This window comes from Physeter macrocephalus, chromosome 16 (genome assembly GCF_002837175.3).
Source record: "Physeter macrocephalus isolate SW-GA chromosome 16, ASM283717v5, whole genome shotgun sequence".
In the NCBI taxonomy this organism is placed as follows: domain Eukaryota; kingdom Metazoa; phylum Chordata; class Mammalia; order Artiodactyla; family Physeteridae; genus Physeter; species Physeter macrocephalus.
In genome coordinates this window covers 66,188,957-66,203,961 of record NC_041229.1, presented here as the reverse complement: position 1 = coordinate 66,203,961, position 15,005 = coordinate 66,188,957, and the positions used below count along the sequence as shown (strand labels likewise).

General features: G+C 41.5%; 1 long non-coding RNA gene across 1 annotated transcript; it reads right to left on the bottom strand.

Annotated features, from left to right (window-relative positions):
- Positions 1 to 924: 924 nt before the first annotated feature.
- On the bottom strand, positions 925 to 5,768 carry LOC114483979 (uncharacterized). The gene is made up of 3 exons (XR_003676350.2): positions 5,606 to 5,768; positions 4,579 to 4,797; positions 925 to 1,118 (listed from the first exon to the last, which is right to left on the bottom strand). It is a non-coding gene; the product is annotated as an uncharacterized lncRNA (long non-coding RNA).
- Between the last annotated feature and the right edge of the window lie 9,237 nt (positions 5,769 to 15,005).

Here is a 15,005-nt window from a genome sequence, read left to right as displayed (position 1 = left end):
GGCCTCTCCCGTTGCGGAGCACAGGCTCCGGACGCGCAGGCTCAGCGGCCATGGCTCACGGGCCCAGCCGCTCCGCGGCATGTGGGATCTTCCCGGACCAGGGCACGAACCCGTGTCTTCTGCATCGGCAGGCGGACTCTCAACCACTGCGCCACCAAGGAAGCCCTGTGACGTGTTTTTATATTAGGGGAAGCATACGAGCTGTGGGAATATAGAGGAGAGGCAACAAATTCAGCCTGGTGGGTAGGAAGTGGGGTGGGCAGGTCGCAGAATACTTCCCAGAGAAGTGGAGCTGATTCTTAAAGGACCAGTAAGGATTCTTCCAGGTGATGAGGATGCGGGGAGGGTGTCATCCCAGACAAGGGGACTGGCACAGACAAGGGTACAACAGTACTAGGGAGCATGTACCTTCAGGGAATTTCCAGATGGGTGAGACGTGTAATATAGGGTACACATGGTGAGTGGTCAGCTGTGACCCTCCAGGAAGAGGGCAGGGAGAATACAAAGGAATTTGATAATGAAGTTTGTATTTTACCCTAAATGTAGTGGGCAGTCATTCAAAGGGCTTTAAGCAGGGCAGTAGCAAAGATCAGATTTCTGTTCTAGAAAGACCCCTTCGGCAGCAGTGTGGAGAATAATTTAGAGGGAGGAAAAATGAAGACAGGAGCCCCTGGGGAAGATAAGGTTTTCTTCCACGAAACCCTGAAATTGCCTCTAAAGTAATACGGTTGCTGCCGCCAGATGCACATCTAACTGCTCTGTTCTGAGAAATGGTGGGGATCTCTGGGGTGCAGGGGGCTGGAAGGTCTGAAGTTGGCTTCAGGGAAAGCAAAGAGCCTCGCACAGTACCAGGGGAACTGTCATTTGGAGAGAGAAATCTGTTTACTTGAGCAGCCTGTGTGTATGAAGGTGGGCTGATGGCGACCCGAGCCATTCTGAAAGTGGTGGCCCCTAGGGGTAAAGCTAGGATCAAGAAGAGATGAAAAAAGGAAAGACTGGGGGTTACTATAAGGACACACTTTTAACTCTTCAGCATAAGATGGAGGTCTTGAAAAGCAGTGAGTTCTCCATTATCAAAGGTATGAAGGTAGAGGCTTGATGACAATTTGGCAAAGATGCTATAGGGGGACAAAACCAATGAATGAGGAATTAGATTGGGAAAGCAATAAACAGAAGACCATGGATCAGAACATTATATAAATTCTCTGCAGTATCATCTAAGTAAACAGACCATTACAACATGTGGGGGAAGTTCAGGGTGTTTTGGGAGCACATTGGAGGGGTATGTCATCCAAACTTCAGAAAGTCTGGGAAGACCACCCAGAGGAAGTGATATTTAAACAGAAACTTAAAGGATGAGTAGGTGTTGACCAGGGACAGGGGGTTGGGATTGAGGGATACAGACCACTCCACTTTGTCATTCTCACAGAGAATTATCTGTCTTAAAATGTCACTAATCACAAGGTTAATACACCTCAATCTAGAGTCAATTCCTGTCCTGTGAGAGCTAGCATCCCTTTTGATACCATAAGATATTTGAAAGAGTTTTTTTGCTTCCTCATTTAAAATATGTTCTGTGTTCATCAAACATAACAATTTTTTTGACAGGATCTAAGACATAGTATGGACAAGAGAGTAGGGCCATTCTTTGCAATGCTGAGTTCTTTGTAGTCCTGTAAGCCCTGGGAAGGCAGCGGGGCAAGTGTGGATGATGCAGTGAAATGGAGCTGTGACCGAGGATCTACACAAACCCTGCTTCTTCCACCTCTTGGCACCTTCTTGGGGATGATGCTACTCAGTCGCAAGTCATTGCAGAGCTCCTCTCACTGTCCCCTGTGATACCTCCAGCTCTTCAGCTGTCAAGACTCTGAAAGGTATAGGCTGAGCCTGTGCTGTTTGCAGGAAAAAGATGGAGGTGGAGAAACAGACTTATGGGAGGCATTAAAGACCTCTGGGTATTTGGGGGAAAAAAAAATTGAATTTTGACCTCGTTTCCACAGCCCAATTCCAAGAATAGTCTTACAAGTTTGGACTCTCTCCCTTGGGTAATATAAATGTTCAGTTAAATGCTGAGAGAACTGAAGTTCAGTTTTATGATTAATTAACTCTATCTGTCATAATCTTATATATCGCTCACTTGCAGATTTTATGGTCACGTCCAACATCCTCTTCTCTGTGGTTGTTTGAAAACTTATCCTGCTTTAACATGCTGGAGAGAAAGCATGATATAAAAAGAATAGCATGGAATTTAGAGATAGATTATGAATCCCACATCTGCATACTTCGCTGTGTGACCTGGGTCACTTAATAATATCTCTGAGTGTGTTTCATCATTTGAGATTTAAGGGTAACATCTGTCTCATAGGAAGTGTCTGGTATAGCACCTGACACACAATAGGTGTTCAGTAGACCAGCGGTCCCCAACCTGTTTGGCACCAGGGACCGGTTTCGTGGAAGATAATTTTTCCACGGATGGGGGTGGTGGGATGGTCCAGGCGGTAATGCAAGTGATGGGGAGCGGCTCACTCACCTGCTGCTCACCTCCTGCCGTGCGGCCTGGTTCCTAACAGGCCGCGAATGAGTATTGGTCCCCGGCCCAAGGGCTGGGGACCCCTGCAATAGCCATTTCCCTTTTCTTAATGCATGGCCCTTCCTTCTCTTTTCTATGCTGCTATGTCTTGGGCCCTGTGACAAACTGTTACATTTGATAGATACAAATCATATTTAAAATAAGGAAGAAAAACCCTCAGTCACATGGCTTATAGTATCCAGAGGTGTGTTATGTCTTACAAGACAGGAATTCCAAGTTGACTTCAGATAGAATATACTGTTTGTCAGTTTTCAACACCCATTTCCTTTAAAAGATTTGCGTAAGAATGAAGGGATGGAAAACATGTTTAAACAATCACATTCTTGACCAACGCTGAAAATTGTCAGTGGTGCAAACTTCTCATTTTGAACAATTTTGATAAAAAAAATCATGGTCTAGGTTCTTTTTTTTTTTTTCATGCATAATTTAGAGCTACCTCAATAAAATGTTGTAGATTCTTTGAGCTAGAAGAAATCTTAATGATGATCTGTAATAAATGCAAGTGACAGTGCCATGGGCTGTTACCCGGGATGTTAATTGCCCGATAAACTGATCTAATAAGGAAACTCAGACTCAGTAAATAGGAGTGGCTTGCTCAAGGTGTGGTGACAGGGTTAGTGACAGGGACATTGTCTCAGTCTGCTCAAGCCTCATGCCCCAGATGGCACTTGGGTGTCACCTGCCTCTCTCTTGACCAGTTTTCAGCAGCAGGGCATATGCATGAAGATTGGCTTCTCTGGCTTCTGACCTTCCCCCTCTGCCCTCCTGTTGTGGCCTGGATTCATCTGCCCCGTGCAGCTAGAGTGACGGATTGTGAGTTGACCATGTTTACCCATCTACCATATTTATCTCTTTAACTACTGGAAAAGGGTCTGGCAGAGACTGAAAGTCAAAGCAAAAGAACATCCTGGTGGGGCTCACGCATGGAGGGAGCTGGGTCAGTCCAGGTAACACAGCATGGGGTGGGGGGGCGGGGCGTGTATAACTCAGAACTGTAGACGGTCTCTTGAAACAGACTCAGCTGGGAGGTAATTGAGGGTCTGTACAGCAGCCGCTGAGACTTGTCACTCAACAGCACCACGGTTACCTTGACAAAGCATTGCTGATTGGAAATTAAAATGCATGGGATTGCATGGGGAGTGTTTTCAGGAAGAGATAGAACCGACTTAGGGACACTATTGAGTCTCTTACAGCCGAACGCCAGATGCAAGGATTTTTCAAGGAAACCGCAAGGCTCTCTTCTGTTCGGGAGCAGAAGGTTTAGTGCTTAGGTTGGTTAGAGTAAAGCTATTTTAGGAGACATTGCCAAAGCCTGAGCAGCGAGGTGTCGGAGAGCTGTGTCAGAGCTGATGCAGATCCAGCCCTGGGACCAGGCTGGACAAGCAGCCCTTGGGCTCTATCTGCATCTGCTTGCCGGACCTACTGGTGGAGGTGGACTCCTATTGTCCCAGATCAAACGTCTGCAGTGCTGTGGGGCCAGTGGACTTGTGTGTCCAGTGAGTCACCACTTTTTTCTGACTTGCTATGTTGGGTTAGATCAGTGATTCCCAACCACACGGGCAGACATGAGACCTGAGCTCCTTGGGCCCCCTATCTCCTGGGCAGGAGGTTCAGCCAGATTCTCTTTTCTTGAACTCAGATTTCTTCCATTAAAAAAGTATATATATGGAAATATAGTTTATGTCTAATGTGCTGTGAAGGCATATGTGCTGTTAATCAGTATATATTATATAATGTGGATTATATGTCAGATTTCCTCCATTAAACTGTATATATATATATATATGTATGTGTGTATATGTATATATAGAGAAATATTAGACAGTATAATGGCCCCCAAAGATGATCACTTCCTAATCCCTGGAATCTGTGAACATGTAACCTTACATGGCAAAAGGGACTTTGTAGATGTTTAATTTAAGGATCTCAAGGTAGGGAGATGATCTTGGACTATCCAGGTAGGCCCAATGTAATGATAAAGTCCTTACAAGAGGGATGCAGGAGGAGTCAGAATCAGGAAAAGGAGATGTGGTGATGGAGCCAGAGGGTGGAGTGATGCGCTTTGAAGATGGAGAAAGAGACCATGCGTCAGAAATGTAGGTGTCCTCTAGAAGCTGGAAGGGGCAAAGAAACGATTTCTCCTCTAAAGTCCCCAGAAGGAAAACAGTGATGTCACCACCTCGATGGTGACCTTCTGACCTTCATAACTGTAGAAAATAAATTTTTATTGTTTTAAGCACTGTTTGTGGCAATTTGTTACAGCAGCAATAGGAAACTAATACTCCATATATATATGTATACATACACAGTATACACATATCTTCTAAGTTATAAAATTCAAGGATTAGAAAATTTATACATGTTTGTATATATTATATAAAGTGAAAATAGCAATAACTTACACTTAGACTACTGATTATGACTCAAGATTGTGGTCTCTGGAGCCAGCTCTGCCACGTTCTAGTGTTGTGACTTGGGTAAGTCACTGAACTTCAGTTTCCTCATCTCTAGAATGGGGATATGATCCCACCTCATAGGGTTAAAGTGAGGGTTAAATGAGGTAATACATATATACACGAGTACCTGGCACATAGTAAGCACCATATTAGATAATGTTATTATCCTGATTTGTCAGATGAAGAAACTGAGGTTGACTTTCCCATGGCCATGCTGCTCTGAAGTGGCACAGCTGGGGTTAGGTCCTAGCCAATCCAGCTGCAGTAGGTTTCCACACTGTACTCTCATCCATAGAGGGAAAGTATCTATCATGGACTGAATGTTTGTGTTCCCTCCAAAATTCATGTGTTGGAGCCCCAATCCTTAGCATAGCTGTATTTGGAGATGGACCTCCAAGGTTAATTAAGGTTAAAATGAGGTCATAAGGGTGGACCCCTAATCAGATAGGATTAGTGTCCTCAGAGCTCCATCCTTCTGCCTGTTTCACCCCTCACTCCACTGGGGGCATGCAATGAGGAAAAGGCCATGTGAGAACATAGCAAGAAGACAGCCACCTACCTGCCAGGAAGAGAACCCTCACTGGAAACCACATTTGCTGGCACCTAGATCTTGGACTTCCAGCTTCCAGAACTGTGAGAAATAAATCTCTGTTGTTTAAGCTACTCAGTCTGTGGTGTTTTGTTACAGCAGCCTGAGCAAAATGACTAATATATTCTCCTTCGCCAGACCCCAATTCCCATTCCACAACCATACGACCTGTTAACTATTTGGTATATACCCATCCAGACAGACAGACAAACAGACACATACACACAAACACAATTCATAATACTTTAAAAAATAAAATGGCATCATAAAATATATATGGCTTTGTAACTTGCTATTCATGTAATATATCATGAACAATGTTTTTGTTAAATTTATTTTAATTATAGAATAATACATAGACACATTCTTTTCAAAAAGTTTGAACATTATAGGTAAAGCTAAAGTCTCCTTTGACCACCACTTTTAATCCTGATCTTCTTCTCTATGACTTGAGATAACCACTGTGTCAGTTAGTGTGTATCTTTCCAGATTTTAAATACATTTGCACACATGCACATGTACCCATGGTAAATGTGTAGTGTTGTTTGCTGTTTGTGTCCACATGCTTACACAATTTGTGTCATATTGCAAGGACTGTTCTGAAACTTGGTATTGTATTTCTGAGATCTAGCTACATTCATGAACATAGATTTGGTTTATCCCTTTTAACTGCTGAATTGCATTCTGTCACATGAGTGTATTGCATATTTGTCCATTCCATTAATGGTGGACCTTTAGGTCACTTTCAATTTCTTGCTATGATAATGTTTCATTTAGTTTTTTTATCCAGTCTTCTTGCGTACATGTGAAACTGATTCCCTGTGGGTAGAGACCCAGGAAGAGGAAATGCTGGATCATGGGATATACACATTTGCAGTTTTTAATAGACTGCCAAGGAACTATGCAAAGTGATTTTCCTCTTTATATTTCTCCCAGTGGTGTATGAGAGTACTCTTTTCTCTACAGTGTCATCAACACTTGATTTTGTCAGTGTTTTAATTCTTGCAGATCTGATGAGTAAAAAATAGAATCTTCTTATTTTAGTTTGCATTTGGAAAAGTTAATCAATTAGATGGTTGAACAACTTTTCAAGCTGGCTACTTGAATTTTCTCCTTTATGAATTGCCTGTTCATATTCTTCCCCCAATTTTTATTGCATTTTTACCTTTTTCTTATGATTATGATTTTTAGGAGTCCTTGTGAATATCTTTCTGTCTAAATACATGCAGGTCTACTTTATTTATTTTTTAATGGTGCATAGTATTCAATCATACACATCAGAGGCCAGAAAACACTGAAGTCAAATCTGGCCTTCCATATGTTTTTGTAAATAAAGTGGTTTTTTTCTTAAAGACATGGCCATGTCCATTCTTTTACGCATTTTCTGAGTGATTACTGCTACAACAACAGACCTGAGTAGTTGTGATATAGGCTATATGGCCCACAGAGGCTAAAATTGTTTATGGCTCTTTATAGGAAAAGTTTGCTCTGATATAGATAAATCAAAATTTGTTTAACCATTCCTCTTTTGATACATATATAGGTTGTTTCCCATTTTCCCACTATTATAAACCATGTGTAATTAATATCATCACACACATATCTTTCTCTGCAGATGTGAGCATTTTCTTTGACTGTATTCTTGGAAGTGGAATTTCTGGCTTATCAGAAGGCTGCTTTTAGTGAAACTTACTTATTTGAACTAGTACTATGTCTGAATTGGAGGATATTTTACAGAAGTATTGTTATTTCTTAGGAATAATGATATCTTCCCATTATTTAGAATCGGCTAGGTACCAGGCATCGTATTAGGTGCCTTATTTAATTAGGTATACTATCTCATTTAATCCTCCAAGCAACACTGAAATTGGTATTAATAACTGCCTTTTACCTATGAGTAAATTGAGGTTTTGTGACGTTAAGGAGCTTGTCCAAAACCACAGAACTGGTGTGTGGTAGAGCCAGGATTTGAACCCATTTCTCAGACTTCCAAGCTCCCATATTTTCTACTACACAGTGATGTCTCTCAGTGAAAAAAACTAGTTGATGTGCACTATTGACATAATATCACATTACAAGTAGAAATTTTACATATTTGTTCTTTTTTAACTGAACAGGTAACAACATTTGTAATTAATGCAGTAAGCTTCTGTAGACAGATGGGTTAAATTAATTTTATGGACTCAAAAACTGTTGGCTTTCTTAAGCAAGCTAAACATTTCCTTTGCAATCTTATTTATGCTTCTATAAATAAAGGCACAGCTGTGATGTGGTGGAATGAATACTGGATTTAGAAATCCAAATTTGGAAAACCTATGGTTTCTGCCTCCTTCCAAGGCTGCTGTGTGACCGTGGGCAAATTTGCTACCCTCTCTGTGCCTCAGTTAGTTCACAGTGCTGTGAGAAATCAGTGTAAATAGCTGTGAAGTGCTTGATATAGTGTCTGGCATGTAAGGAGGGTACAGTCTGTGATGGTCTTCATCCCCTGAGGATATTTCTGGAAGGAGGGTTCAATCTGATAAACCCTGGGTACATTTCAGTGAGCTTGTTTCAAGCTCAAGTTCCGCCCTGCTCTGAAGCCCTCAGGCCACACCCTTGGCATAATAGTAGCTAAGAGATGCCAGACACAGTTCATTGCCAAGAATGTGCCTAATTCCTGCAGTACAGAAAGGAGAAGCTGGGTTGTGACCTTGCCTGGCATTTAAATATTGTTATGCCTGGTCCATGCTCTTTGGTGCGCTGAGAAACAATATGAACAGCTCACATTTATTCAACACTTACTCTATACCATCGACGGTGCCAATTATTGATTTAATTCTCACTGCAGTGCTGGTAGACCAGTACTCCTTCTTTTCCTCAGAGGAATAGACTAGATGAGGAAACAGAGGCCTAAACAGAGTACAAAGAGGCATGTGCTCAGTAGGTAGAAAAGCTGGGATTTGAATCCACATCTCTCTGACACTTAGGCCTGAGCGTTTAGCCACCATACTATACATTCCCCCTTAAGAGGAGAATCCCTGGCTGGGAATATATATGTGTTTATTTCAGCTGCAGGCTTTGGGTTGGGAGGATGTGCCGCCTGGGGCATGTTGTGCATCAGACTTACATAAGCTTAATGGTCATCTCTTAATATCTGGAGAGTAGGATTGCCTTTCTTGATTGTCTGGTGCCACAAATCAACATGTCTGCCTTGGCTATATTGAGTTTTCTTGCCATCTCAGGGAAGCCTCCCCAAGCGTCAGGAAGCGAGATCTGACGGCTGACAATTTTGCTTTTATCACTGCCTTTCTCCTGTCAAAGAAGGAGTCTCTTTCACCCCAAATTGCTGCCTAGCATCCATGTCTGAACCAGATCAATTTGTCTGTGCCATTCTGTTGGGATTGCTTTCATTTTTTTTGGTTTTAGCTGCCTCCTAGACCATCTTGTTGGCAATATAAGCTCCAAATGGCCTGGAACTCGTCGTTTATGGCCTCTGCCAGATTAAACATTTAGAACATAATATACCCAGCTTCAAAAACAATAGTGCAGCCTTCCAGCCAAGCAGCATATTGATTTTAATTTGGGCAATTGCACACATTTTCAGGTCTTAGGAGGGAGTCTGAGGCTTTGGACTGCCAGTGGCTCATGGCCTTTCTCCTTCCCCACCCCTGTTTCTCCACTTGGAGCTGGAAGAGCCTAGAGATCACAGGGCCAGAAGCAAAGGTCTCCTTCCGTGCCCCATGTTTTCCCTTTTGGAACTGAGACCATCTCAGCCTCAGATCTAAAACGGCTATGAAATAGAAAGGCAGCAAGGTAACTAGTGATAGTGTAGGCAGAGCTGGGTTCAGATCCCTGCCTTACCTGGAATGGCACATGACCTTGGGCGAGTCATTTCAACCTCTGGATCTCAGACCTCTCATCAGTAAAATGGGGGCAATGAGGACATTTAACTCACAAAGCAGATGTTAAGCTTAATTATCATGTACTGGAAGATCCTCCATAAAAATTTAATGAAAAAAGTGGACTAGTCTGCAAAGATACATGATGCATTTTTGTTGAGTTGACTAACCATGGCAGAATATTTGAATGCTTAAGAAGGGTTTCTTCTCATCCCAAGGATGTATTGATTCAACAACCACTGTGTGGAGATAATGGGCCTGGTGGCTTTTGCATTTTGGTAACAATGGCAGCATCCTGCATACAAGGCTGACGGTGCATAGCTTCATCAATTAGCCAATTCCCGGGACTCAGTCATCAATACAAGACCCCAGTGCAGTTTCTACTTGTTCATTCAACAACATGTTCATTCTGCAACATACATTTGCAGACTTCTCACCTTGCAAGGTGCTGCTACATAACTGTGAATAAGTGTTTGCCTTCAAGGAACTCACTATTTAGGGTGGAAGACAAGCACACATAATGGTAATGACAATGCAGTGCTCTAGTGGCTGTTCTCAAAGAAACATCTGCCAAGGCTGGGGAAGGCCATTCTAGGTCTCCTAATTTTCCATGGTCTCAGAGGGACTCATAGTAGCAGAGCTGCTAGGAACCGAAACTCAAATACCCTGGCTTAAACACATTATCAGGTTGTTTTCTGACCTGTAAAAGAAGTCTGGAGGTCAGCATCTAGGGCTGGGGAGCTCCAGCTGTCACCTCAATATGCCAGCAGGAAGAAGAGAAAGGATGAAGGGACAAAAAGTATTTACTATCAGCTGAGTAAGAAACCATGGCCACTTACCTCTTGTTGAGACCCCTCCAGTCTGCTAGCTGGGCATTTTGCTGCCCCCTACAGAACAGGAAGGGAGAGTGCTTATTGTATCGAAAACTAGCAATCATTGTAACATACACCTGATAGAAGGTTACCTTCTTCCCACCACCTTGAGTGTTCCTACATCTGTTTAAAAGTAAAGATGGGTGAGGGAGTGGTCAGGCTGAACCAATGACAAAGTTTTGTGGTACAAGATGAGATACCATGGTTTTCAGTGGCAGGGTTAATGTTGATTTGTTTTCCTGGTGTGATGAGTGGGGACTAAAAGGGTGACAGACGGAGATGAGATGGAGTGGCTGAGCTGATTGGAGGCCAACTCAGAAGGAAGTGGCTTCCTGGGATTGGCTTTGGGAATGGAGCACATAGACAGCCCTGTCTACTGCAGAGAAGCCACTTTTTCTGTCTTCCACTGAAATGGGGAAAGCTATAGCGAACACCAGGAGGTAATCAGTATTTGGGGGCCATTTCTTTGGCTAAGATGCCCTGACCTGAATCTGCAACAGCAGTCAAAGGAGTTTTGCTACTTAAGCAAAGTGCCTGAGAGGCCCTAAACCACTGGAATGAGTTTGAGCTCTCAGAAATGAGCCTGGAAGTTATGCTATCAGCCCCTTGCATTCTTAAATTGACCTGTTATGATGGTATGAAGCAATTGTGTCTTTCAGATCAGGATAACCTTCCACTTAAAAACAGCTTCTAACTCTGGTTGCAGAGAAGTTAAATTAGAATAATGAATAGAGTTTGATAAGTGAAAATCTAACTTTGCCTGCTTGTAGAGAAATAGCTGAATGTCGGCTAAAAATGAATGTGTCAGTACCTTGGAGAGGCTTACAAGTGACAGATGCTGACAACCCATTTTTTGGAGAGGTACTCAGAGGTATGGGGATACATAGGCTATGGGACTTACTGTAGCATTTATCCTCACCCCCTCCTCCATTCCACTCACACAAAGATGTTGACCACACTGCCACTGTAGAAGTGTCCACACGTCCAGCTGCCTGCCCTCCATCCCCACTGGTGCCCACAGACACCCCAAACTCAGCCTGTCCAAAACTGACTATCGTCCCTCCCCCTTAACTCTGTTTTCCATCCAAATTAGAACTCTGGGTGACATTCTAGATTCCACCCCATATGCCCAATTCTGATCAATCACAAAATCCTGTTAATTCAAATGCCAGAATTTTCCTCAAGTTCATCTTCTCCTTTCCAGCCTTAGTACAATGGCCCTGGTTCAGACTTCTCTTTCTCTCGTTCTACTATCAATCTTCTAAGGGCTACTCCTTCCCTCAAATCTGCCCCCTCTACTCTGTGTGTGATGGTCCCTCTCTCTGTATAAAATTCTTCAGTGGCTCTCTTTGCCTCCATGATAACATCCAATCTCCTTAAGCATGGCTTATTGCAATAATCTATCACAAAGGTAGTGGAACGTGGCAGTTAAGAGTGTATGCTCCAGAGCAGCCTGTCTTGGTACAAATCCTGGCTCTGTCACTTGCTGTGTGATTTGTGGCAGTTGCTTATACTGCCTGTGACTTGATTTTCTCATCTGTAAAATGGGGATGATCATCTTGTCTCATTAGGTTGCTATGAGAATCAAGTGAGTAAATAAAAAAAATAAAATAAAGTAAAAATAAAATAAATGTACACACACAGAGAATAGTGCAAGCCACACAGTAAGCACTGTATAAGCATTTGCTATTGTGACTCCTTTCACATACGCTATGCCCTACAACACCTTACGGTTTGCCCTTCTTTGTTTTTTAACATCTTTATTGGAGTATAATTGCTTAACATTGTCGTGTTAGTTTCTGCTGTATAACAAAGTGAATCAGCTATACGTATACATATGTCCCCATATTCCCTCCCTCTTGCATCTCCCTCCCACCCTCCCTATCCCACCCCTCTAGGTGGTCACAAAGCACCGAGCTGATCTCCCTGTGCTATGCAGCTGCTTCCCACTAGCTAGCTGTTTTACATTTGGTAGTGTATATATGTCCTTGGCACTCTCTCACTTCTTCCCAGCTTCCCCTTCCCCTTCCCATGTCCTCAAGTCCATTCTCTACATCTGCGTCTTTATTCCTGTCCTGCCCCTAGCTTCTTCAGAACCTTTTGTTTTTCTTAGATTCCATATATATGTGTTAGCATACAGTATTTGTTTTTCTCCTTCTGACTTGCTTCACTCTCTATGACAGTCTCTAGGTCCATCCACCTCACTACAAATAACTCAATTTCGTTTCTTTTTATGGCTGAGTAATATTCCATTGCATATAAGTGGCACATCTTCTTTATGCATTCAACTGTCGATGGACACTTAGGTTGCTTTCATGTCATGGCTACTGTAAATAGAGCTGCATTGAGCATTGTGGTACATGAATCTTTTTGAATTATGGTTTTCTCAGGGTATATGCCCAGTAGTGGGATTGTTGGTCGTATGGTAGTTCTGTTTTTAGTTTTTTAAGGAACCTCCATACTGTTCTCCATAGTGGCTGTATCAATTTACTTTCCACCAACATCATAAGAGGGTTCCCTTTTTTCCACACCGTCTACAGCATTTATTGTTTGTAGATTTTTTGACGATGGCCATTCTGACCGGTGTGAGATGATATATCATTGTAGCTTTGATTTGCATTTCTCTAATGATTAATGATGTTGAGCCTTCTTTCATGTGTTTGTTGGCAATCTGTATATCTTCTCCAGAAAAACATGTATTTAGGTCACCTGCCCAGTTTTAGATTGGGTTTCTTTTTTATTTTTTTGATATTGAGATGCATGATCTGCTTGTATATTTTGGAGGTTAATCCTTTGTGAGTTGCTTCATTTGCAAACAATTTCTCTCATTCTGAGGGTTGTTGTCTTTTCATCTTTTTTATAGTTTCCTTTGCTATACAAAAGCTTTTAAGTTTCATCAGATCCCATTTGTTTATTTTTGTTTTTATTTCCACTAATCTAGGAGGTGTGTCAAAAAAGATCCTGCTGTGATTTACGTCATAGAGTATTCTGCATATGTTTTCCTCTAAGAGTTTTATAATGTCTGGCCTCATGTTTAGACCTTTAATCCATTTTGAGTTTATTTTTGTGTATTTTATTAGGAAGTGTTCTAATTTCATTCTTAGTTTTCCCAGCACCACTTATTGAAGAGGCTGTCTTTTCTCCATTTTATATTCTTGCCTCCTTTATCAAAGATAAGGCAACCATATGTGCATGGGTTTATCTCTGGGCTTTCTATACTGTTCCATTTATCTATATTTCTGTTTTTGTGCCAGTACCGTACTGTCTTGATTGCTGTAGCTTTGTAGTATAATCTCAAGTCATTGTCTTACAGTTTTCTGCATACAGGTCTTTTGTCTCCTTAAGAAGGTTTATTCCTAGGTATTTTATTCTTTTCATTTCAATGGTAAATGGGATTGTTTCCTTAATTTCTCTTTTAGATTTTTCATCATTAGTGTGTAAGAATGCAAGAGATTTCTGTGCATTAATTTTTTATCCTGCTATTTTACCAAATTCATTGCTTAGCTCTAGTAGTTTTCTGGTGCCATCTTTAGGATTCTCTATGTATAGTTTCATGTCATCTGCAAACAGTGACATCTTTACTTCTTCTTTTCCAATTTGTATTCCTTTTATTTCTTTTCTTCTCTGATTGCTGTGGCTAAAACTTCCAAAACTATGTTGAATAACAGCGGTGAGAGTGGGCAACCTTGTGTTGTTCCTGATGTTAGTGGAAATGGTTTCAGTTTTTCACCATTGAGAATGGCTGTGGGTTTGTCATATATGGCCTTTATTATGTTGAGGTAGATTCCCTCTATGCCCACTTCCTGGAGAGATTTTATCATAAATGGGTGTTGAATTTTGTCAAAGGCTTTTTCTGCATCTATTGAGATTATCTTATAGTTTTTATACTTCAGTTTGTTAATATGGTGTATCACATTGATTGATTTGCATATATTGAAGAATTCTTGCATTCCTGGGATAAACCCCACTTGATCATGGTGTGTGATCCTTTTAATATGCTGTTGGAGTCTGTGTGCTAGTATTTTGTTGAGGATTTTTGCATCTGTGTTCATCAGTGATATTGGCCTGTAGTTGTCTTTTTTTATGACATCTTTGTCTGGTTTTGGTCTCAGGGTGATGGTGGCCTCATAGAATGAGTTTGGGATTGTTCCTCCCTCTGTTATATTTTGGAAGAGTTTGAGAAGGATAGGTGTTAGCTCTTCTCTAAATGTTTGATAGAATTCGCCTGTGAAGACATCTGGTCCTGGGCTTTTGTTTGTTGGAAGATTTTTAATCACAGTTTCAATTTCAGTGCTTGTGATCAGTCTGTTCATATTTTCTATTTCTTCCTGGTTCAGTCTTGGAAGGTTGTACTTTTCTAAGAATTTGTCCATTTCTTCCAGGTTGTCCATTTTTTTGGCATATAGTTGCCTGTAGTAGTCTGTCATGATTCATTTTATTTCTGCAGTGTCAGTTGTTACTTCTCCTTTTTCATTTCTAATTCTGTTGATTTGAGTCTTCCTTTTTTTTCTTGATAAGCCCGGCTAATGGTTTATCAATTTTCTTTATCTTCTCAAAGAACCAGCTTTTAGTTTTACTGATCTTTGCTATCGTTTCCTTCATTTCTTTTTCATTTATTTC